This window comes from Squalius cephalus (assembly GCF_949319135.1).
Source record: "Squalius cephalus genome assembly, chromosome: 5".
NCBI lineage: Eukaryota > Metazoa > Chordata > Actinopteri > Cypriniformes > Leuciscidae > Squalius > Squalius cephalus.
The window spans coordinates 28,823,628-28,851,149 of NC_137126.1; positions in this window are offsets into that span (position 1 = coordinate 28,823,628).

Consider the following 27,522-nt stretch of genomic DNA (forward strand, 5'->3'; position numbering starts at 1 on the left):
TCCCCCCATTATTGCTAATCTTTATCTTATAAGTGCATTTATAAGTGATTTGAGACAGCTACAATATTTAACTGAAAATTATATTGAAATTATGGGCCCTATCTTGCACCCAGCGCAATTGACTTTGTACACCGACGCATGTATCATTCCTATTTTGCACCCGCGCAAAGCGTGCTTTTCCCTCCACAGAAGCACGTCGCTAAACTAGGGAATGAACTTGCGCTCCCCGGGGCGGTTCAGCGCAAAGAGGAGGCGTGTCCCGGCGCAAACGTTCCCTCATGCTATTTTGCAGGTTTAGAAAACAATTCCGCCACTGACCGAAAAAAACTAGTTTAAAGTCAGTGGCGCGTTGCGCATGTTATTCATATGCTATTTTAAGGGCGCATGCTTGGCCATAATCAATGTAGCGTGTGCACAACGCGCATAGGCTACACTTTGATTCTCTCATCTACACACAGACGCAGCAGGTTTCATTTTTGCAAATCATAGCCTACCCTACATTATTACGATAGATAGACAGATAGATATAGATAGATAGATAGATAGATAGTTTATTATAAAAGCATACATCTAGCTTACACATTTACCCAAATTATCATACGCCTGTTTAACCAAAGTTAATTTGGGTGTGTTTCTCCATCCTCAACGTCCCTGACGAGAACGTCGGTCTCCTCGGCTGTGAACCACTCCTCGCGTGCGCCTGGCAAATCCGCCGTTATAATAGGAATCCGCTATAGAACAAGCGCGTCTGCTCTTAAAGGGAATGTGAGATGATGCTCTGATTGGTTTATTTCACGTTACGCCCAAACCAAACTACTTCCGTTTCAGATCGTTAAAATAGGGCCCTATATGCACATTTACTTTAGGAGTGTCAGCCACATAATGTTTATAAATCAAAAGTTACAACAAATATTACTTACTTTACTGACCTTGAAATAAAAAGGAAGTTTCTGTTGTATATGTTTAACAAAGAAAAAGAAAAATCTTTCCAAAATGTCCCTGGTGGAACACATACCCCTGTTTGAGAATCACTGACTTTAAGTTTAGTATTTGAGGATAGATGTCAGTGCTGTTCACAGGTGGAGAGAGGAGGAGTGAAGAAAGACAGAGTGAAAGAGAGGGGGGAAGTGCTGGACAAACAGACACTAAACAGTGACATTTTGGACATGCAGTTTACTGAGTGATTTATTAGTGTAATAAAGAAATTACCCCAATTATACACACAAACACTGACAAACACACATTCTCTCTCTCTCTCTCTCTCTCTCTCTCTCTCTCTCTCTCTCTCTCTCTCTCTCTCTCTCTCTCTCTCTCTCTCTCTCTCACACACACACACACACACACACACACACACACACACACACACACACACACACACACACACACACACACACACACACACACACACACACACACACACACACACACACAGCCAGCCATATTGAAACACTCATGCTGAGAAGGGCCAGGGTAGGGGTAAAGAATCACACCATTACACACATTCGCACACATACAATTATCATCTATATGAGCTGGACAAAAATGCCTGAAAATAATCCAGTGAAAGCTCAGGAATCATAATACATGCTCTTTTGTGATTCAATCTGGATTAGTTTATCTGTCACAACAAAAGTCTCTTCAGGAGTAATCATAAGCAAAGATTATATCAGTGTGTGTGTGTGTGTGTGTTCTCTCTATCTATGTGCCCACATGGCCAGCCATATTCTGTGCCGCCATCAAAACACTAGAGAAAAGGTCAAGCTAGAAGGAGAGATGGCTGGAAAGAGCCGAGGAGGTTGTAGACAATAAAGAGCATTAAGAGAGAACAAAATAAAGATGAACAGCATGAGAAAATGCAGAGTTGGAGGATAAAAGGAGGAGAGAGACAGAGAGATGAAAGTATGGAGTGATGAGGTTCATCATGTTGATCCATTGAACCTGATTGATCTTTTTGTCCAGACACTCAGCTTGAATAATGGAGTCTAATGTGTGTGTGTGTGTGTGTGTGTGTGTGTGCAGCACTAATAAGTGGATTTAAATTGGATAAGCTTACCCGTGAGTGCCCTATCCTCAGGAGTAGTGAAGTGAAAATACGACATTATGCTTGTGTATTATATTGTATAACTCACTAATTATTCAGTTTCAGATGCGGTTTGTATAGAGGAGAGCAGTAATTTTCTCAAAATGTAACATTGGTAATAGCTTACAGCACAATTATCTCCCCTTCAAAAGTAGCACAATTTGGTAGCTAATAATAAGATTAACATTAAAGATATATACTGACATTCAAGGTTTTTTTTTTGTTTGTAATTGTTACAATTAAACAGACTAGTGACTAACATCAGCCATTGTGTATTTATACATTAGTTTTGGTTATATCCGATTCAATTAACACATTTAGTTGAGATGGATAAAGACTGCTAATACATCAAAGACATTTGAGGCAAATTAGTTTTAGGCTAAACATTTTCTGAATAAATTAGCAAAAAACTTAAAGTGTAACAGTGTTACAATAATGCTCTACCATATTCTTCACTTAATATACTCTATGGATGTGCCTAACACAAGAACAATGATATTATGAATGAGATAAAATCAGAAGAAAATGATTAATGATAATGTTACATATAATGCTTTGTTGATTCTTTGAGTGGATACCTGATACTTCGTTACGTTTCGTTCTGTAACTGTTATCTGTTTAGTTAGCTGGTCTGGTCAGGGTTTTCAGGTTAGGAGTCAAGGCCAGGGATTACAAGTTAATCTCTTAAAGGAAAAAAAAGAAGAAAAAAAATCCTCACAAACCCGTTTTACAAATACCCTGTGCTTGATGTCTTTGACAGTTGACGGTTATTGATGGTTAGTTTGTTAGCGGTGAGATTGCTGCAGTGGCATTCTCTCTGTCCTTTGAGGTCAACCTCTCTAAGGCAGGTTTTGTGTTTTCTCAGCTAACTGTGCTTGTAATAATTTCAATGAACCCAATTTGTAGGCTACTCTTTATCATTCATTGCTTTATTAAGGAAGCGTCTGTTTCTGCTTATACCTATGTTTATTTACTAAAATTGAAAATTATTATTTTTCATGGCATATTGCAGTATTTATTATAAATGATTTATCCATGCACACTCACATGAGATCACAGATATAGCAAATTTATATTTATATATTAGGGCTGTCAACGTTAACGCATGCGATACATTTTTGTCCAGTTTTTTGTCATCCTTTGGCTATAGCTTTACATTATTCATGTTCTTATTCATGCAAATGCTTTTAAACCATTCAAGTGCAACAAGACAAAAGAGAACGCTAAATTATGCCAAAATGTCTGTTTTGTCGAGAATCCTCATAACATAAGAGCAATCTTGAGTTAAATAAAGTCTTAAATGAATGTGAAGAGTTGTGAGGGAATGAGACGCGTGTGAGATCCGCGTCTTTGTCAGTAGCGGCTGGTTTTAAAGGGACAGCAGCCAATAAAGCTTTCTGTCAGTAAAGTTAATCAAAGAACAAAGGGAACAGAGAAAAATCACTAACTGCTCTTGACTAAAGAACTTTAGTAGCTTTAATAAGGATTAGTCAATATTTAATCTATAATTTATGCCGTGCAGACTGTTTGATAACTTTTATTCATTAATTTCTGTATATTGTTCTGTATATGTTAGACAGGTACAGTAGGGAGGGTACTGGTAAATATGACATTTATTATGGGTTTATGTGAGGATTGTTTGAAGTTCACTTAAATTTAAAGTTCTTATATGTTTTGAAGCCTAGCAAATGTAAAAAATTTCAATTACACTGTAATGTTGAATGGCTATAATTAGTTTAAAACTAGGGGGAAAAAAATCATTTTTATCCAGGCATCAATAGCTGTATTATCAGTGATTCATAAAAAGATGCCATTAAACCAGTATTTAAAATATACAACCCGGTATCACGACAAGACGTGAAATAATCACGTTGGTCCCCTTTGGAAAACGTGTAGATGTCACAGTTTAACGCCCTCAAACGTGAATCTTACACGTACCCTCAAACGTGAATCTTACACGTACCCTCAAACGTGAATCTTACACGTACCATTATCCCGGGACGTTTGCTAATCCTACCCCAATCTAATCATAACCATTTCTTAAAACTAAGTTACGTAGGCTACAATTTTAAAGAAAAACAACAGACAGACAATCACAATAATTTATTTAATGAGAAAATGTCAAAATCGGTACCAAAAGTTGTTCAAGTGACGATGTGTGGCAGTCCTCTCTGGCAGTGGTTTTGTATGAGGTAACAGAGCAGAATTTAAGTTATTAATTCAAATGAAATGAAATGTTAATCCGTCTTCGGTTCGGTTCGCTGAGGGCTGCGCGGCACAGTGCGCGCTTCATTTCAAATTGTGAATGTGCATGACGCAATCTGTGACGAAGCAGGCGAGGGGAGAGCCAATGAGCGTTTGATATTGCCGTAACCATAGTAACCTGTCGTAACGCTTCGGGCGCAATTTTTGAATTTGAATTCATAACAAACGGGGTTTGACGTTTACGGTCAAGATGACGATTACTGGATAAAGGGCTGAGTTTGGATCTTTTTCTTATAATTTATAATTGTTTTCTAGGTAGTTTTAAGAAATTGTTATGGTAGGTTTAGGGGTAGGATTCGTGGCTCAAACTATCTTTTAATGCCATATTGTTCATAAAAATGCAATTTTCATACACATATCTGTCCATACGTTTTATCATTTTAATATTGTCCATAAAATGGGTATGTTTAGGTGTCGGAGTAGAGTTAAGGGATCTTACATTTATAATCTATAAAATGGAATAGGAAATTGTACAGATATCTTCAATATATGGCAAACGTGTATGATTCACGTTTGAGAACATGTATGATTCACGTTTGAGGGTACGTGTAAGATTCACGTTTGAGGGCGTTAAACTGTGACATCTACACGTTTTCCAAAGGGGACCAACGTGATTATTTCACGTCTTGTCGTGATACCGGGTTGAAATATACTGTATTTATGTTGTCTCTACATTAATTTGAAGATTAACTGTGAAATTATTACATTATAAAATATAAACTAAATATAAACCTATAATTGCGATTAATAGCGATTAATCACAGAAAAAATAATTAATCGAGTTAATTTTTTTAATCGATTGGCAGCACTAACATATATATATATATATATATATATATATATACACTGTACACGTACACACACACACACACACATATATATATATATATACTGTATATATATATATATATATATATATATATATACATACTGTAGATTTTAGATTATACATTTTTTTTTTTTTTTACAATTTCAGGACATCTACCCCACCTCTTTTTTTTTTTTTTTTTTACTTTAAGCAGCCGCAGCTTGTTTGTAAGAGCCGGTGGGGCAGTGCCCCACCAAAATACTTGTCCAAACATAGACCTCTATATACACTGAATTATTAATAAATGGTAAATGGATTTAGAACTCTGCAATTCCTTGCCAGTATCTTTGCTAGGTCGGATAGCACTTGTGAAAATGATTGTATTACCCAAATAATTATATCCTATTCGAATGGTTTCTATAGTGTTCTCAAATAGGGCATTAAAGGGCATGAAATGGGTGGTTGACTTCCTTTTATATGGAGTAAACGCATGCCTAGATTAAAAATGTCAGTACTTTATCTCCCAAGTTCTATGGGGGGGTTGGATTTTCCAAATAATAAGATCTATCAGTTATCAGTTATAAGTTCTCACCTGAGATACATTGCAGAGTGGGTTATTAACAGGGGTGCACATAACTGGTGCTCACGTGTGGTAAAAATAAACGACGCGCACATGGAAGGAAGCGCTTTTGAGTACCAACATTTTGGCCCAAAATGTTGGTACTCAAAAGCGCTTCCTTCCATGTTTTCTGCTGCGCGTCGTTTATTTTTACCACACGTGAGCACCAGTTATGTGCACCCCTGGTTATTAATGATTCTTCCTCTACTTGGTTAGATATTGAATCCTCCTTTTCACACTTTCCTTAAAGAGATCTTTTTGTAAAGAGTTTTCAAAAAAGAAAAGGAATTTATTATAATCCAATTATAGTTAACACTCTGAAAGCACAGAGATCGGTCTGCTTGAAGGTAGATCTAAATTGACTTTCTTTACCCCAATATTAAATAACCCTGATTTCACACAAGGAATTTTGGATGCTGGTTTTAAACGTTGTTGTAACTTGGGACTTATTAGGCTTGGGTATATGTTTTCAGACAATAAATTAATGTCATTTATGGAGTTAACTCAGATTTTTTTCTTTTCCTCCAATTGAGACATTATATTACTAATAACACAACACTTGTTAGGAATTGTGAAATATCTTACAGAATTGTGATATAAGTGAGAAGTTATTATTTTTATCATCAGGAAAAATGTCTCTGGGTAGGTTTATGGTTATTTATGGTTATTTATGTTCAATCTCTTCTGCTGATTCACAGTATTAAAACTAAATGGGAAGCAGATAGCTACTGACATTGATGATGAAACATGGGATGACATTTGGTCTTATGCTAAAAAAAATCTGTTTGTACGCGTACGATTTACAATTTAAAATTATAAACAGACTCCATAGTTTCCCTAACTGCAGACATTTTTTTAACCCCTCTCTATCACCTATGTGTTTAAAATGTAAAACTGAAATAGGTACTTTAACACATTGTCTGTGGTCATGTAACAGACTGCAACGGTATTGGTGTTTGGTTCTGGGGGAAATGGAAAAGATCTCTAATACTCAGTTAGATTTTGACCTAATGGATCCATTGTTTCATCTGCTAATAAGAAATTGCATAATATTCTATCCTTTTCTGCCAGAAAAAAATATTTTACTTAATTGGATCAGTGATAAATCTCCATCTCTCAAAGGTTGGCATAAGGTTATTTTTTTAGTTGATTCCCCTGGATTGTCTTACCTATGCATCACATCAAAAAACATGCCAGTTTTATAAAGTCTGGACCCTATATCTGGACTATTTGGAAACTCATCTTCACCCTATTATATTACAAGGAATTTTGTAATTGTATAACTCTCTGGACATTGAACCTTTGTCCTCTTCTGCATCTTTTTGAAATATGTTATTCTATAATCTGTTTTATTATGGTGTAGTCCTGTTTTATATACAAATCTGAGCTATTGGTGTTCCTTTTATTTTATTGTATTGTATTTTTTTTTCTTTTTTTGTGATGTTTTGTATTATAATGAAAATTCAATAAACATAATTATATATATATAAAAAAATGGTAAATGTGTTCAGCATTCTGCAACAAACTTTTTTCGGATTTTCTAGAGTAGACTATTTTAAGTCGGAACGTGAGCAGGATATATTCAAATTTAGCACATGGCTTCGGCAGGCATGTATCGTGATACTAAGCGGGGCAGCCGGTCTCGGAGCCCTCCCCAGCTCTACAGCACCCCACATTTTTCAATGTAAATCTGTGGTGAAAAATGGAACTGCAGAGCGCTCTAATTGAGAGCCATTGGGGCAGATTTCCGACTCCTAAACCTCACTCCAGACCAAGACGCTATCAGTCCGCTTCAGCTATGTGTCTGCATCAGGTCAGTAACTAGTTGGCATGTCTGTTCTTCCTATGTGGAGTAGCATATCAAATTAATGAAAGTATAAATCCTTTAGTTTAAACATGCTCATGTGAACAGCCTTCATATACAGTAGTTCTGTAGTGCCTGTCTGCTTTATGTTTGTTCTCAGAATAGACATGACTTTTTTTTTCCTAACTGGAATTCAACTTGCAATATTCTAAAACAACACTCAGAGGCAATAAATAATACATTAAGGCAATTTTAAGATGACACTCTATGCGTTCGTTGTGAGTACTAAAGTATGTCAATCATCACTAGAGCGCCACCTTCAGGCTGAATAATGCAAGGACATTAGAATTCCACCAAAAGTGTGTCGGATGTGTTCAGCGAATAGAATGTAAAGCTTACAAAATGTTTATCCTAAACTAGCGCTAAGACTCAGAATCTGCCCTATAAATTTACGACCAGGAGCCGCTACTTACTTTAAGCTCAACAACAACAAATGACCTTGGATCTCTAGATTTATCTATATCTCCCCAGGTATGGAATTTAGGTGTGATGTTAGATAGTTCCCTCAAATTCGATAAGCAAATTAGTGCTGTCATTAGATCTAGCTTTTTCTATCTTTGCTCTAGCGAAAATCAAATCTTATCTCCCTAAGCGCTCGTTGGAGACTGCGATCCATGCTCTTATTACCTCGCGCCTGGACTATTGCAATCCCCTTTATTTTGGTGTATCAAAGTCCCAAACGGCCCGCTTACAGATTGTTCAAAACGCTGCGGCGAGATTCCTAAAGGGAAAAGGGAAATTTGACCATGCCACCCCCCTTTTGAAATCCCTTCATTGGCTACCGATACATTTTAGAATTGAATATAAAATTTTAATACTGGTGTATAAATCTCTAAATGATTTAGCACCTTCTTATCTATCTGACTTACTCCCATTTTTATTCTCCCACTAGAAGTCTTAGATCTGAAACGAAACTTCTTCTTCAGATACCTAAAACCCGGCTAAAATCAAGGGGAGACTGAGCATTTGAAGTGGCTGGACCCACACTGTGGAACAAGCTCCCACTTTATATTAGATCGACTTCCTCTCTGCCTGAGTTCAAGTCATGTCACAAAACTTATTTATTTTCTGTTGCTTTTAGTTTACAATGATTGTTCTGTTTTAAACTGTTTATTATTATTTGTGTTATTCATTTTTATTAGCTTTATTATACACTGTAAAAAGTGAACAGTTGGATCAACTTAAAAAATTACTTCAAATGGTAACACCTAAAGAAATTAAGTTTTCTCAACTTAAATTATCACGTTTTATCGTGAAAAACGTGATCATTTAAGTTGAGAAAACTTAATTTCTTTAGGTGTTACCATTTGAAGTAATTTTTTTAAGTTGATCCAACTGTTCACTTTTTACAGTGTATGTGTACAGCACTTTGGTTGGCCAGTGGCCGTTTTTAAATGTGCTCTATAAATAAGCTGAACTGAACTGAACTGAATTGAAATTGATACATTTATTAATTCATAAAATCAATTTTTTTTTTATAACTTAATAACATGCTTTAATAACTTTAATAACATGCTTAATTGACCCACAGGCTAGTTCCATTACTGCCTAATTTAGCTGTTTCTTCACATTTCCAAAATAATTGACTGTTCTGCCATGTTTTCTTTTAGTATTATCACTGTGATAATCTATTCAAGATGTTAATAATGTCATAGAATACTGGATGTCTGTTTTAAAAAGAAATCTTCACTGATTAATTTCACCTGGTACAAGCTTTTACTACAACAGCAAACTTTAACTGATTGAAGCGTGCATTTTTTTCCACGGCAAGCCAAAAATATTTTTGATGAGTCACATTTGACCTATTTAGCTTTAGCCCAGGGCAGTTGCTACCGTTCAGCTCCGCTCTAACATGCACCCTCTGACATCCTTTAGCGTGTCCTCACGCCGTCTGAGGAATGTGACTCTCTCTCTCTCCTTCTCATTTCCTTTCGTTAGGCAGAGAAAACACAGTGGTTGAAATGTAGTATTCCAGACAGAGAAGAAGACAAAAACTACTGCGTAGCTTTGCTACTTTCACCCTGCACATAGATGAGAGGCGAAAGAGTGGGAGGTCAAATTTTTTGATCTAAGAGTTCTGAGAGAGTAAGTGAGAGTGAATGAGAGAGACAGCATCTAAATGAGCTTTGTTCTTCCCATATGGCTTTAATTGTGTAGCTGGGAAACAGTAGTTTAGATGATCACATTGTTTGCACATAGTAAATTAATGCTCTGACTCCTCTCCAAAAATAACATTAGAGCTGGCACTGGTCGGCAGCGGAGCCTTCAGGCCCAAAATACAATAATACACACAGGAAACCTTCTTCACGCTTCAGTGCAAACGCACACGATGGCAGACTGACTGCCTGTCAGAGTTGAATTAAAACTGAGGAATGTCTATCAGATATGGATGAGACTGAATGTTTTCTGGTAGAAGTATCTGCCAGCAATGTTGTAAAAAGGAAGTTTGTTTGTGAGAATCTCAAGGTCTCTCTCTCGCTCTGTATACGTTACAGTTGATTTGCTGGCATCAGAACGCAGATCGGATTCAGATTAAGTAAACACGAGTGGAAGTCAATGACAGCTTGTAGAGGGCTGTGTGTGTTAAAGACGTATGAAGTAACACTTTTCACCCAATCTGTTCTCTTAACCCAGCCAGCTACCTCCAGAAACATGCTTATTTTCCATTCTTTATACTTAAGTATTTTAGATTTATGAAGATATATTTAAAAAACTTATGAAATTAAGTTGTCTTCTTTTTGTTAGCTTTGAGATGATCTATGTTAGCCTACTATACTGCACATACTGAATCAGAATTTTTCAAGGAATCAGCTGAGCGAACAATTCAGTGATTCGCTCATAAAGACACTCATTTTGTTTAATTCCCGAATAAATCAGATTTTGAAAGAATAATTGAATTCAATGACCCACTTATAAAGACAGTCTCCTATTTCATTGAATTAATCAGTGTTTTTGTCACTGGTCACCACATACATACACATACACATGGTGTAACAATGTAACCTGCAGAAAGAGTCACTGAAAAATCCCCACCACTAATACGCATATCGGGAACAAACACAGTCAAGTGGAGTGATACAAAAAGTGAAAAGTCCCAGTGCTTTAGAACAACGTTTGGACAATCAAATTCAAGGACTGGAACTAACTACAATAGTAAACATGTTAATACATGAAAAAAAACTGCACTCCTCAAACAACTTCATGTGGTTTTTAATCCAGAGCAAAGGAATCTGACGCTTATGTTCACTGTGAATGTATGGATGTAAATAATCATCACATGAACTCTTCATCAAGGTTGCTCTTGTAAAGAAATGCTTTTTGAAGGGCCTCTCACATATGAACTCTTCATTACGGGACATATGAGCCCTTCATCATGGACACTTCATACATGAACTCTTCATCATATGCTAATAAGATCTACAGAACTTGACACAGTCAGGGTCCAAAGTTTGACTCGGATTAGACCAGGATTCTTTTTCTCCCTTTCTTCTTTATTTATATTTATTTATTGTCTTCATTAGATAGTACAGTGAATAGACAGGGATTTCTTAATATGAATTTACGTAGCAAACAGGATGCAGAATTGCAATTGCAATTGATTTATAATGAATATAATGTGCAATTAGTGTCATTTACAACTGAAAATGGAGGGTTAAGACAAAGTTTGAATTATGATGACACACACAAGACACACACAAATATGGACAAACATTTTCTTTTCCAGAAGCACTACCTGTTGAATTTCTCTGAATTGTAATCAGGTAAACTACACTTCCTGTATATCCAATTCCACTTCCTGTGGTTTGAGGCCAATTTAATTTGAGTTCGCACATTTTTCCCAACCCTGGCTGTTCGAGGAGACTCGGAAGACAAAAAATAGACTACAAGAGTAAACACAGTCAAACAAGGTGTTTTTTCCCCCTTCTTTCTCTGTTTCTTTCACTCTATTATGATTTTCTTTCTCTGTCTCAGTAAATGCATATAGAGTCGGCTTTGCTTCATCAGTTTGATCCATCTTTGCCTTTCTACTGATCAAAACCACCTGTGGGGAAAAACACTGAACTGGAATGTTTACGAAAAACAAAAAAACGATCTGTATGTATGTGTGTGTGCGCACGCCCGTGTTTTGGCCTGGCTGAATGGTAATTACTGATGGAGTCACTCAAGGCCTATCCAATTCAATTTCTCCATCTCCTCTTGGCTTGATGTGAAACTAAGATATGTTGTGTGTGTGTGTGTGTATCTGATTTTCTTTTTATCCATCTTCCCTCCTTTTGCCTGCCATATTTTCACTCTCCCTCTCTTCTTCCTTTTCCTTTTTCAATTGTCTATGCATGCAAGTGTGTGTGTGTGTGTGTGTGTGTTATTTTCTGTCCTCCATCACTTTCCATCTCTCTCACCTCCCTCTCAATCTTTCTCTTGCCAGCGCGTTGATGACAGCTACAGCACCATACGGCCTTTCTTCACATTTCCCATGTATTTTTAATAAAGAGGCTTATGCTTCTGTTTACAATCAGATTGTGTTCCACACCTGCGTACTCGCACACACATGACGAGGCCAGCCACTTGGGAAGGTGTAAAGCTGATAGGTTTAAGGGAGGAGAGATAGAGATCTCTGACTAATCTGAACCCTGTTGGCAGGAGGTTTAACCTGAAGATGAGAATCTCTCTCCACTCACTGCTCTGAGGCCTGCCATTTAGATGTGTTTCCCCAGCTGTGTGTTCATAAATGATTCGATTAAGCTCAGCTCTGATCTGATCAAAGATTAGCCTGAATGCTCTGAGATAAAACATTCTGAAGCTCAATGAGGAAAAACAAAACAAAAAAAACCATACCGTATGTCCCCTGATTCGTTGCCGGATATACAGATGGATGGATGCAGAGATTGGATATTTGCATACAAATGTAAAGGATGTTTAATTAACTGTCTGTACTACACACAGCAGGATTGGCCAACATCCAGAACTGAAAAATTGGCTCCCTTTCAACTCATGACTTGGAATTTGCCAGAAATTTACCTCAAGCCACAGGATGTTGAATTGGAACTAGAATCGGGATGACAGGACGCAAAACTAACTGCATTGCAATTTAAAATAGGCGCACAACAGAGGACTTTCAATTAGTCTGACTCAAGTTCTCACTGACTCATTTTGACCCATTATGCTTATTTATTCCCTGATTTTGCAGCAAGCTTATAATAAACAAGAACTACTGGAAACTATGTTATTATAAGGAATAATTTGTGGCTAATAGTCCCAAACGGACACATTGAAGTAAAAACTTAGAACATTACAGGAAATCCATTATATGGACAAAGGCGACCAGCTATCGCTGTAGCTGAATAAAAAGCAGAAATATTTTGACTGATGAAACGTGAAGACAAACTCACGATTACGACAATATATGGTTTATGTGTGTGTTTTCAAGGTATTCTCATAACAATAAAGTATATGAATAATGCAGTGTTAATTGACAACTGTAAAGTATATTTTCTTATTCTGTGAAGCAATTTTTACATTGTATAAAATCCATGATGACTTAATGCACAAGTGTTTGTAGTACATAAATCAATCATAAAATTGTCATTAGGAAAATAAAGGGAAAATATTTTCGAATACAAATGATAGGTTATTTTTCAGCAGTGTATCTGATTTCTTAAGAAAAGAAATAAGAAAATAAGAAATAAAACATTTCAATTAGACATGAGTTTAGAAAAATAATCTCTGTCCCCGTCACTTTTGAAATGATGGCTACGCCCCTGGGTGAAGCCACATAACTATACATTCATTAGTAGTCCATTAAAAATGCAGCTCGTTTTTAATATGATAATTTCTTCCTCTCCCCCGGGTTCTGGGTTCAGTAACGTTTAAAAGGCTTTAGTGTTTAGCGTAGCTGCAGAAAGAAACGTCTGCCTTCAGGCGTATAAGTTAACAAAGCAAGCAGCCCCCATTCTCTCACTCTCTGATGTCTAAATGGGCATAAAGAGATATTACACAGCACATTATCATCACTGTTATGAATCAACATGGATGAACTAAATTTTGATTTCAATAACGGTGGTAGGCCTGAAGAGTTACAATGCATAACCATGGCACAGGAAGAAAGGAAGGAAGGAAGGAAGGAAGGATGGATGGATGGATGCATGGACGGACAGGCAGACGGATGGATGGGTGTATTGCACAAAACACTTGGCCATATTCAGTTCATAAAGGAAGAATCACCTCAGCGCACTGTATTCCTTCTCGCATTCATTCGCTTTCCTGCCAACGCAATTCAGCTCAGAGGACCTGGAATCCGGACAGATCCATTCCGGCTCTAAGCCGCCGGCCATTGGCGCCCCTCCACATTTATAATGTTGACTAGCGGATCAAAGTGCTGAGAGTGTGTGTAGTAGTGTATGTGTCTTAGTCAGAGGCCCCTAAGGGTCCTCACTGAGCCTGAGGTGGCCAGTGCATGCCTGAGAAATGGGGGTGAGATTTCACGGAGCATGAGTGGCTTTAGACTGTTTGCTTTGCCACAGAGTTATTGCGAACATATGTGATACACACACACACACACACACACACACGTACATGATGCTGAAGGCATTTTAAAGCTCTGCGGTGGGACAGGCATTTAATCGCTCTCCATCCGGTCTCCTGCGGACATAGATGAAGCATCCTAATGACATGAAATGAGAAGAATTCGCTCACATCTTACAGTACTAGTGAGGATTGACATATTTTATTGGTCAAATTTAAAATCCGATATAAATCTTTCCTTTGTGATATTATGCCTTTAATAATATTATAAAATCAAATATTTGGACCCATCTATTTCCGTCCTCATCAAACACAAAGCCTAAGGTCATCGTCACTATTTACTGCAGGAAAACAACATTAATCTGTCAGGGTTCACCGTGAGAGCGCACACGGACAGACGTGTACGCATACAACTCTTATTCATCTCCAGAAACGCAGTCCTGTTCTGCCACAACTTCTGTTTGTGTAGGGACTTTATGTGTTTGGATGGGCAAAACACTGGGATCATGAAGAGAAGAGCTGACAGAAAAAGAGAAGGAAAGTGGGAGAGAAATAGAGAGGGAGAAAGAGCCTGTCCAGCCAGTATGTGGGGGCTTACCGCTCTCAGCAAGTGCTGACCACTACAGCCAAAGAAAACTTGCCTAACCCTGCAAGATGTTTTCTTTAATGTTTATCCTCTTTCTCATTTGGCAACATCCATACCCCCCGTTTAAATGGTTTCTAAAGGAACAAAGATGTTAACTGTCTCTGTGACCACTAGTAAAACAGAAATCAGGATGCGGACTTTATGACACCATTGTTACTTTAGCAGAAAGCAAACAGCTGTTGGAGCTCTGGGTCATGGTGGCTTCACGGTGAAGGGTCTGGACTGCTAACGCAAAGGTTGCAGGCTCTGTTTCAAGTAGGGCTGAGCCAGCAGCAAGAGGGCTGGGGTTAGGTTTTGGTTTAGTGTTATGAATTACCATTAGCCCTTGTAAACGCAGGATTTTAAGCTGTTCATGCATAATAAGTATGTGCGTATGGCTCCGCTCCAAAACCCAGCGAGCTGTATGCGTAGGCAGCGTTTTAAGGCATCACGGGGTCGCTTCAACCATGAAACCTGGTGCAAAAGATAACTCCATTTGGCAAAGAGTTCTGTTAAAAAGATGACTCCAAAATTGCAGAAAGAAATGTAATAAGTACACTGTATACTTAGGATTCATTCAATAACTAAAAAATATCTATAAAAATTGTTTGATCTCATTAAAAAGTACTATTTTACTCAATATCACTTTTTTGTGTGACGTACAGTTGCTGACTATGTAGTGAGCTCCAAATAGGTCACTTATTAGGTTCCATTTCAGTTAGTATGCTGCCCTAGAAAACAGTAGACAGCGAGGCAGCACACAAGAGTTTGGAACAGAGCTGGTGTGTGGGAGTTTGTGTGGGCCACTACCCAGGAAGTCCAATTTGCTGACTAGCAAAAAAAAAAAAAAAAAAAGGGCTAAAAATAAACAAACACAAACAATATAGTCAGCACAAACATTCAGAAAGATTATGTGAACAAGCAGGAGTGTGAAGTACTTGAATAATTGTACTTCATTACTAGTTTAGTTTTATTTTGAAGAATTTATTTTTCTCAAGTAGTAGGCCTATTACTGAAGAATACTTGTACTCTGCTCAATTACATGTCCAAGGAAAACATGGCCTAATTAAAAAGTACAAAGTCATTTTTTTTGCAGGTCATCTTTACTTAAATCTCTTATATCTCCATTTTACTGAAACAAACTAATCAAATTACACTCCCAGCTGAAATTACAGCCAATGATATACAATTAACTAAGTTCTATTTGGCAAGAACTGCAGTCATTTGTCCTACTGAAGAGACATCTCATTCGTCAAGTATGACATTTTAATTGTAGACACTGCAAAAGATGAATGAACGACTTAAGTGTGAATGCAGTTGAAGATTGGTCTGTATTCAGTTTGCATTCAAATGTCAAACAACTATATAACTGGCTGCTGATTTGAGCCTTTAGTTACTTTATTAAGAAATCTGTTGATTTCATTGGTCAGTTCCAAGAGATTTAAAGAAGTCTCTCCTGTGCTCACTAAGGCTGCATCTATTTGATAAAAAATACAGTCACATTGTGAAATGTTATTATTAAAATAGTGTTTTTCAATTTGAATATCTTTATTTATTCCTGTGATGACAAAGCTACATTTTCAGCAGCCATTACTCAATAAACATCTTTAAATCAATAACGTTGAAAACAGTTGTGCTGCTTGACATTTTGTGTATTTTTGATGAATACGAAGTTAAAAAGCATAGCATTTATTTGAAACAGAATCAAAATAAATGTCTTTACTGTCACTTTTGATCAATTTAATGCATCCTTGCGGAATAAAAGAATAAAAATAGATCTTACTGTTCCCAAACTTATGAACCGTAGAGCATATTTTTAATTTTGAAAATACTTTTTGCATTAATTTTACATTTATACACTTAAGTATATGTGAAGGTAAAAATTTGACTTTCATTAACGTATGATTAGCTCACCACATATAGATATCTCCTCACGGCCCTGTGCATAAAGAAGATAAACCAACAAATGTTTAAGAATGAGTCCTTTCATTAAATCACTCTCTCGTCAGAAATAACACCCCTAAATTGAGACCTTTCTCTCTTCACCACACCACATATGAGTAGATTTCAGTCACATAGGATGTAATGCTCTCAGGGGAGTCATTTCAACTGGCCAATGCAAACACATGCTCAAAAAATTGCACAGTTTCACTTCTTTGAACAATTATATTAACACACACACAGGCATATCATATCACCTGTCAATCTTCAGAGGCTGTAATAAAGAAGTGTTTTTCTTCAACATGGCCCATAAACTTCACTGCACTCCACAGGGTGTTATCACAACACTAAATCGACCAGAGGGGTCTCTCACACAAACACACACACACAAGCTGGTATACCTTAATATATTGCGGATGACAGCTTGCACATATAAATGTATACATAGACACGGACATACAGTACACACTCCATGGACGATGAGAATGTCCAACATGTCTCTGCTACCCTGATGAGGACGGTTTCCTCACAAAGCATATCCACGATGGGGTGCAAAGTGAGAAAGACTGGGGAGGAAGTCTTCCATAAGCCTCACATTCCTCACTGAGAGCAGCGTTAGAGTGGTTTCATTTCCACAGAGAACAATTTCCTGTCAGGAATTATACACACACACACACACACACACCACTGGCTATGCATTAGGGAATCACCTTACACACAGTGGACCAAAAATCCTCTCAGTGGGAAAATAACCGTTTCGTCTCAGTGAGAGAGTGTTTTATGCCTTTTTGAATAGTCCTGTGCATATCAGTGTGCGCAGACTATGAAATCTAAAGGATAACAATGACTTTCTCTCATTGATGTGCTGGAGAACAGGAAAGACTAATCCTGAGAATCTGCAAATTACTTAAGCAAAAATGTCTGACATGTGCGATCAGCAGGATCATTGTGATATGTAAGATGAAAGGTTTCTTCTACTGATCCCAAGGTCACAGTACACACACACTCACACACCAAGCAGAATAAAGTGAAAGTTGAAAAAACAGGATAACATTCAAAAACATACCCACACACAATTCAAATAACGGATATCCAGCTTAAAATAACCACACAATATTTCATAAATGTAATAATTCACCTCCTATTGTTTTTAATAAACACCTGAAGGATTTAACGGATATTAACACAGACACACAGAATAACATGGACATCTTAGACTAAACAATCTGACTTCACCATTTAACAAAATAAACAACTGTATTAAGTTATTATTATGATTAAAAATATCAATATTATTGTCATATTTAATATTACATTATTTATTTATAAAATAATTAAATAAATAAAACATTCATCTATGCACTAGAGTTCAAAATGTTTTTAAATTTTTTGAAAGAATTAATTTTATTTTTATTCAGCAAGGATGCATTAAATTTCTAAAAATTTAAAATTACAGTAAAACATCTATACCGAAAATTTTGCCATCACAAGAATAAATTACATTTTAAAATATATTAAAATGGAAAACAGTTACTTTAAATTGTTACAATATTTCACATTGTTACTGTTTTACTGTATTTTTGATCAAATAAATACAGTGTAAAGCATAAGAGACACTTTCAAAAACATTATACCGACCCCAAAATTTTGAACGGTAGTGTGTATTGCCAGTTTTTTTTCATGCCACAGAAAGAGAGAGAGAGAAATGTGAGGCTTAGGCTTCTGATGTTGTGTTAAAGTAACAGACCTCCAGAAATTCACCAGGTTCACTTTATTGTAAGTAACCCAAACTTTCCTTTATGAAATATGGGTATTTCTTATTAGGATAAAGTGATATGGGTATTTCACCACAGGAACCTATAGATCATTGTTAATTTAGACTCGAGTTTACGGAACAAATTCAGGTTACTTTGAATAATTAGCATTCCTTTGCTGAGACTGCTAATGTGCATTATTTGTGTTTATTTGTCTTTATTCTTTTGTTTCATTTTGAATAGAGCCCATAATGACTAAAGACAATAAATCAGAGAGAGAGAGAGAGAGAGAGAGAGAGAGAGAAAGAAATAGAGAGAGAAATTCAGATTCCTTTCCTCTGTATTCATGCTGTGGTTTCTAAATCAAATCCAGCATGTTCATCTGTTCTCCTGCTAGTGTGTGTGTTTGCTGATTGATTGAACTAGGGCACTCTAGAAGTAACACACTGTATCATTACTGTATTAAGTTTTTATTTAATAACCACAAACCATTATTACATAAATGAATTATTGATTAACTATTGGATTTCTATCATCTCATGAAGCTTTCTGCATAATTACAATGAATTACAATTATGGATACTGCTGTAAATTAATCTCAATGTGTGTGTGTGAGTCCAAGTGCATGTGTGTGTTCTCATTAGGACTGCAGGAAAAGAGCAGCTGTCCACATTACGCCTCAGTTCCAGCCTATTTCACACAGCTGTGTTAACAACACAGAGAGAAAGAGAGAATGTAACATTCCACCCATGTCAGTTTGACTACATAAAGAAATATCACAGCTCTCGGCGAGCGTGTTTGTGAGCGTACACACAGTACATACAAACACACACGGCTCTTCCACAAACCCAGCCTGTCTGCGAGATGCGACTTGTCTTAGAATTGCCCACGTGGCATCCCGATAGAGAGCAACAAGTAACCACACACTCTTCCTCAGATCTTACTGCAAACATACTGTACACACACTATTCAGAAGACTCATAATGATATGTCTGTCATAGATTGAATAAACATCATTTCAAATAGTTCAGGAGTCTGAGCCAGGCTGAAGTCTTTTAGACAGATTTAGTCTACTAAATGACATAGTGAGCAGATGCGCTAACAACTTAAATACAGTATGAGACCCAAATGACCTGACCGGAATCACAATTATTTAAGCAGTGTCTGTGCATCTTGATCTATCTAGGTTTAATTCACATCTTTAGACTTATTAGTTTTAGAAAGTTATCGTTTCTATCTTTAAAATCTATAAACGTCTGTGCATTAGTATACACTATGAAAACTTTCCACAGTTAAACAAAATCCTCCAAATTGTGATGTGTTTATATGATCCTTTGGGAAATTTGCGCATTGTAAATATTTACAAGTTATGTCTGGCATCTTAATGTCTAATTTTGCTCACTCGCTCTCGCTCTCGCTCTCTCTCTCTAACACACACACACACACACACACACACACACACACACACACACACACACACACACACACACACACACACACAGATAATTTACAGTTGGGAAAGACAGATATAATCTGTAAAATGAGTTTGTGTGTATTCTAATAGAAAAGTAATATATTTGTAAAAATAAGTTAAATGCTCTAGTGGATACACTTGTATTATCATTTCTTTTAATCTGTGTTTGTGATTATCTATTAATGTAGATGGTTTAGGATGCTTTTAAAATGGTTTTGTGAGGTGTAGAATATTTTTGTTACGGCAATTATGTAACAAGAGGTTCAACTTTTAAATCAAATTAAAGAAATGCTAAATTAAATGCTCCGGTTAAAGATTTATGATGTGTTGAATTTATAATTCTCTGAGATAAATTGCCAGAAGTATTGTGCAAATAAGATGTTAAGGAGAATATCCAGAAGTTTGTATTTAGGTGCAAATCATCTGTATTCGGTAATACAATTGGTAATGATCAAGGTTCTGAGTTTGTTCTCTAAATCAATTTTGGTTTGGCGGGTGTGAAGCCTTTTTGTGTGGATTAAATATTTAATCATAACATAAAAATGTCACTCTCAAAGTAAACCCATATGGAACCTGGTTTTGTTTTACATATAAAAGCAGTCCCACCCAAATGTCTATAGTTCAGTAAATAAATTGCTGAAATGTTGAACTTCGTGAATAGTGTTAAAATCCAAAATCTTCCCGTCTCCTTCCCGACCCTAAGAGGGTCACATTATGGAAAATAACAAAACTGAAAAATTAACTAAGTTTAAAGAAGTTAACAGTGGTAAGCACTATTATTAACCATGTTGCCTTTGGGGGACATGCACTCCACCCAACATTCTGCAATCATTTACTCACCCTCATGTTGATCCAAAACTCTATGACTTTCTTCTGTGGAACATAATTGTATATAAGAAATGTCTTTTTTTGTCCATACAATGGAAGCCAATGGTCACCAAAATGGTTTGATTACCAACATTCTTTAGAATATTTTCTTTTGTGTTCTGCAAGAAAGAAAGACATACATACATGTTTTGAATGACATGAGGGTGTGTAAATTATGACATAAATTACATTTTTGGGTGAACAATGAAATTGAATATCTCATATTTTCTTTATTATATAGTGAGTACATCCCACCTCTTCCTTAGACCAATGAATTAACAACCTGCAGACACAGTGGTTTATTGATATTTAAGTTGGCTTAGTAGAGTTTGTGGCTGTTCCAAATCAAAGTTAACAAAAATATGCAATACTTGTGATACTTTGTGGTTTATGTCATGCTTTTGCATCAGTGTGTATGAATTATGTTCAGTTACGTGTTTGATTAGAATCGTTGTTAACCGGCAATTTTATTTTATTACTCTCATCACTGTCCTGATCCGGATCCCAATGAGTTCTGGAGCTACGCACGGGCACGCACACAAAATTAACAAAGTTTATCGAACGTTCAAAAGTTTAAAGGTTGAGTGGTCAAAAGATTCCATGATGCTTTTTGTCCAGCAGAATCTTGAAACCATTTTGAGAATGTCATTGTTCTAGAATGTCGGGGATTGCTGTCTCCCAGCCAATCATCCCGCTAAAGAACCACAGAAAAGCTCGGCATCGAATTCAGCATGGATACTCTGAACATCTGGACAGCAGAGAGGCCCCGGTGATTACACTGCTCGCGATACGCACCGCAGACAAACTCACTCTGAGCTTTACAGAGAATGTGTGAGCCCTGAAAGAGGTGGGGGGTGGGGGTGGGGGGCTCCACAGGAGAGAAAACGAGAGAGGGACAGAGAGAGAAGCGAGAATTAGCAGGCCAAAGGAAGGAGTGAACGGCAGCTGTAGTGTGGTACTGATCACCGAGCTCATGTGAAAGGCTCATGTGTTTGGCCGCAGCTCGCTTTCAGCTCTCTTGAGGAATGCTGGGAGATCTGAGGCTCTTTGGAAGCGTTCCAGACGTTCACACAGCTCAAATGGAACGCCGTAAACCTTGCACAGTAAGCATTCTGAAACATATTCCTTTACAAGGATGGGGAAAGGTCCCCGCGAGGTGGGATTCAGCAGGGAGAGAATAGAGAGGAACCCCCACGGACATCAGACAGCAACTCCAAGACCACTGGGGTGCATAAAGATGGTCTGCTCTTTCCATTCAACGCTGTGTTTTACACAAAGCATATTTGAGCGCGTTTCTGATGTTGAAAAAAAGTGTGCTTTGCTGTGTTTAAAATGACTAAAGAATAAAACAATAATAATGATAATTGGTATGTTTTCACTTCTGTATAAAGTGAATGCCGGGCACTTTTTTTTTTTCTGTTGGAAAGAGTGTCCTGTAGTCTGCACTTTGATGAATGTTGTGTCTGATTATTCATCAACAAAAAGTCATTCTTCACATCCTCTCCCCCCAAAAAAATCAAAGGATTTATGGTTTTTCATTACTTCAACCATCATACTATACATCACTGTTAAACAAAAAATGTGTTTGAAAAATTGAACTTGAATCAAAATAATGTTTTCCAAATGGTCCGTTTTTGGTTCTATCTCGGCTGAAAGATTGTATCAGAAGGGAAAGTTTTTCTACTTTTACAGCAGGCATCCAAGTTATCCTGAGAGTCAAACTGTAGATCATATAATTTTTTTTTTTATTGAAAAATTATAAGCTCAACATAACATTTAGCTGTAACAGTCTGATATGACGTTAGATAGAATGTAAAGTAAAAAGTTAAGGAGATGAAAGCAGAAAGGGATGAAAAGTATTTTTTTTTTTGCAACTATTCTTTCTGAACTAGTTTTCATCAACCAATTATCCTTAAACTAGTACCAAAAAGGCCTTTTTAACAGATTTAACAATGTTGCATGTGTCCTTGGAAATGCTGCTGACAGCCATACGTTTCATTTCACTCCTTGTTTACAGACGTCACCGTGGGAAAGTGTACGCGTGTCCCAGACTAGTTTCCTCAGATAAGGCTTAAACCCACAGGTGCACCATCACCATGGAAACTACTGGAGCAACTGAGGGGAGATCACTGGCTAACACATCCATGGCTACTAGTATTTCTCAAGTTGTGTTTGTCTGGACACCTGGAGAAGAGATGTTGCTGATGTTATTGTTGTTCTGCAAGTGCAAACTTTTACTAAGATAAAAAATACTTCTATTTCGCTCAACATATTGTATGTTAAATGCTGCAAAATGGAAGTTTCCTTTCAAACATTTTGACAAATCATTTATTGGAGGAATTTAAAAACAAAGTGAACTGATTTTCACATTGAAAATGTAAATATTTCAGTGAAAACGTATTGCATGCAGAATCTTAATGTCCCTCCTGTTTTGAAGCAACTGCAATTAGTGTAAAACAGTTTAACTAAATCAGTAAATAAAATAAATAGAAATTGTATGTGCATGTGATTATAAAAGAAAACTTTGCATATTAAAAACGGTTAGATTAATATCAATAAAATAAAAAATGCTTTAATATTGTGTGATTTCAGTGACAGCAGTTAAAGCTTGCGTGACATGTCCTTTCAGATAAGAAAGGAGGCAGTTTATCTGTTATTAACACTGATAGAACACCTCAGACTTCACTGTGATGTTTCCCTCTTGAGCAGCACGATACTTCACATCAGTGCCAGGGAAGCTATTCTGAAACTGCAGTTTGCCCGGCTACAGGCTAAAGTACGTCAATACAGTCAAGCTATCCTCTTGAAAACTCACTACTCTAAAGCTATTTAAGGCAGGACAATATACCAGTATACCAATGTACCAGGCCCAAGCCCCGGCGCCAGGTGGCTTTAGGACAACTATGCACGACGGGCAATGTGCATTTAAATATACACTCACCTAAAGGATTATTAGGAACACCTGTTCAATTTCTCATTAATGCAATTATCTAATCAACCAATCACATGGCAGTTGCTTCAATGCATTTAGGGGTGTGGTCCTGGTCAAGACAATCTCCTGAACTCCAAACTGAATGTCAGAATGGGAAAGAAAGGTGATTTAAGCAATTTTGAGCGTGGCATGGTTGTTGGTGCCAGACGGGCCGGTCTGAGTATTTCACAATCTGCTCAGTTACTGGGATTTTCACGCCGACCATTTCTAGGGTTTACAAAGAATGGTGTGAAAAGGGAAAAACATCCAGTATGCGGCAGTCCTGTGGGCGAAAATGCCTTGTTGATGCTAGAGGTCAGAGGAGAATGGGCCGACTGATTCAAGCTGATAGAAGAGCAACTTTGACTGAAATAACCACTCGTTACAACCGAGGTATGCAGCAAAGCATTTGTGAAGCCACAACACGCACAACCTTGAGGCGGATGGGCTACAACAGCAGAAGACCCCACCGGGTACCACTCATCTCCACTACAAATAGGAAAAAGAGGCCACAATTTGCACAAGCTCACCAAAATTGGACAGTTGATGACTGGAAAAATGTTGCCTGGTCTGATGAGTCTCGATTTCTGTTGAGACATTCAGATGGTAGAGTCAGAATTTGGCGTAAACAGAATGAGAACATGGATCAATCATGCCTTGTTACCACTGTGCAGGCTGGTGGTGGTGGTGTAATGGTGTGGGGGATGTTTTCTTGGCACACTTTAGGCCCCTTAGTGCCAATTGGGCATCGTTTAAATGCCACGGCCTACCTGAGCATTGTTTCTGACCATGTCCATCCCTTTATGACCACCATGTACCCATCCTCTGATGGCTACTTCCAGCAGGATAATGCACCATGTCACAAAGCTCGAATCATTTCAAATTGGTTTCTTGAACATGACAATGAGTTCACTGTACTAAAATGGCCCCCACAGTCACCAGATCTCAACCCAATAGAGCATCTTTGGGATGTGGTGGAACGGGAGCTTCGTGCCCTGGATGTGCATCCCACAAATCTCCATCAACTGCAAGATGCTATCCTATCAATATGGGCCAACATTTCTAAAGAATGCTTTCAGCACCTTGTTGAATCAATGCCACGTAGAATTAAGGCAGTTCTGAAGGCGAAAGGGGGTCAAACACAGTATTAGTATGGTGTTCCTAATAATCCTTTAGGTGAGTGTATGTATATATACTATAGCTTTGTAGCTTTAATAACGATTAATGTATATTCAATTTATAATTTATGCAGTGAAGACTGCACAGATACGGAAAGTATTCAGGAAATTATCCAATTTATATTTACTAATATCTTGAAGCACCGTTTACAAGGTTACATGGGCAAAAAAACTACGAAAACAATAACCTTTTTGTGCATTTTAGTAGGGCAAGTAAAATCTGAACTGGCCTGACTGGGCCAGTAGAAAAAACGTTGAGCGTTTAGACCTGATATATTAAAGGCACAGCTAAATGTGACATTTATTACAATGGCTTTATGTGAAGATTGTTTTAAGTTCACTTAAATTAAAAGTTGTTATATTGAAAAAAATAAATGTTAAAGCCTATTAAATGTTAAAATTTACAGCTTTTAATTATACTGTAATGTTGAATGGCTATAAATAATATGCTTAAAGTGAGAAAAGAAAATCCATTTAATAGAGACATCAATATTAATATAGGGATCAGTGAGGTAACACTTTACAATAAGGTTTCATTATTAACATAAGTTAACTACTTTTGTTAAGATGAACTAAGAATGAACAATACTTCTACAGCATTTATTAATCTTAATGTTCATTTCAACATTTTAATACATTATTAAAATCAAATGTATTTGTTGACACTAGTTAATGTACTATGAACAAACAATGAACAGCTGGATTTTTATTAATAAAATACTGTAACAAATGTATTGCTCATTGTTAGTTTATGTTAATACATTAACTAATGTTAACAAATGAGACCTTATTGCAAAGATTTACCATACTGATCAAACATTTTAAAAGAAGTCTCTTTTGCTCACCATGGTTGCATTTATTTGATCAAAAATACAGCAAAACCAGTCATGAAGATTATTATTAGAATTTCAAACAATTTATTTTTATTTGAATATATTTTAAAATATAATTTAATTGCTGTGATGGCAAAGCTGAATTTTCCCTGTCATATGATCCTTCAGAAATCCTTCTAATATACTGATTTAGTGCTCAAGAAAAATGTCTTATTATTATAAATGATGAAAACGGTTGTGCTATTTAATGTTTTTGTGGAAACCATGATCCTATTTTCAGAATTCTCATAGAAATATTATACATATTTTGTATCATTCTATATGCATTGTATATGCTACAGTCAATATTGGTCAAGTTAAAACATCCTTGCTAAACAAAAGTATGATACATTTTAAATTAAAACATCTTACAGACCCCACACTTTTGAACAGTAGTGTATAATATTTATAACATTAAAAAATTTATATAATCTGTCGCAAAACAAATGAGATGTAAATCAAATTATACTCAAATGAGTCATTTTGTGAACTGATTTATTCAAAAACAAATGATCTAAAATGGAGTTTTAAAAGACAAGACCTCAGAGATGAGAGGATGGATGCAAGTAATAATTCTACTCTACTAACCCTGTTCCGATTGGAAATGATACATGATAAAGCTTCACTCATGGAGAGAAAACGTGAATAATATAAACAGCGCATATAAGTGTGTGGGATGTGCTTGGATATAAATGTCTTCTCTCTAGCCTCTTTTGATTAAATTTGAGATTATTCACTCATTCAAATTATCAAACACCGGAGAAAAGAGAAAGTCACCAGGAACGTTCCAGAGCAGATGGACTAATGTAACACTCCAGCATCACTAGATCATCTCAAGATTTGGAGAGTGTACACACAAAACCGTCACATGGGCCCCATTACCATCCATATTCAGCGCTTTTAGAATTGCACGGTTGTTTGTCTTTATAGATTTCCAGGGCTAAATCTATTCCATCTTTGCTTTTCTCGTGAAAAATGAGTCGCTTTTGATGTCATCAATCAACAATTCCGCCTCTGACCCTCTTCAAAGGTCATTTGATATTTACAAAGGAATACTTCCTGTCTAATAACCCGCATCATTAAAAAAGGCTCACCCTGATGGCACATGCACTGAGAAAGTTGGCGTCTTCATAACAATCATCAAATCTTGTATTTTAAAACACCATCAGTATTGGCGCACTCTCTTTCTATGTGCACTGCGTTCAAACGCTAAAGATGAGCACTCCCTGAAGCAGAAGGGAAACGCCACCTTTGGCCTAACAAGGAGAAAAGACAGTCACAAGCATGCAAGGGGAGAAAGTGACTCATGTGGATGAGAGACCAGGAGAGAAAAGAGAAGGAAAGAGTCAGTTTTCACAAGGCAGAGGGAGGCTGTGGCGAGTTTAGGCCTGGTTTTGGAAACACTATAAAGACAAAGAGCCGTGCAACCCTAAAAATGCCTGTCTGTGACACGCACACTAAAGATTTTACACACACTCATGCATTTAGCAGATGCTGAAACCTTGTGGCCTGTGCAAGTGTGGAAGTGCAAAGCATCTAAAGACTGATGGAGGTCACAAGGGTGAGTGCTCGTTGCTGATCTGAAGCGATTCTCTCACATTTTAAAACCTTAAAGACACAAACTTGAACAAAACCTCGATTCTGGTATGTGTTAAACGGCTGAACTTTGAACTTGGTTCGTC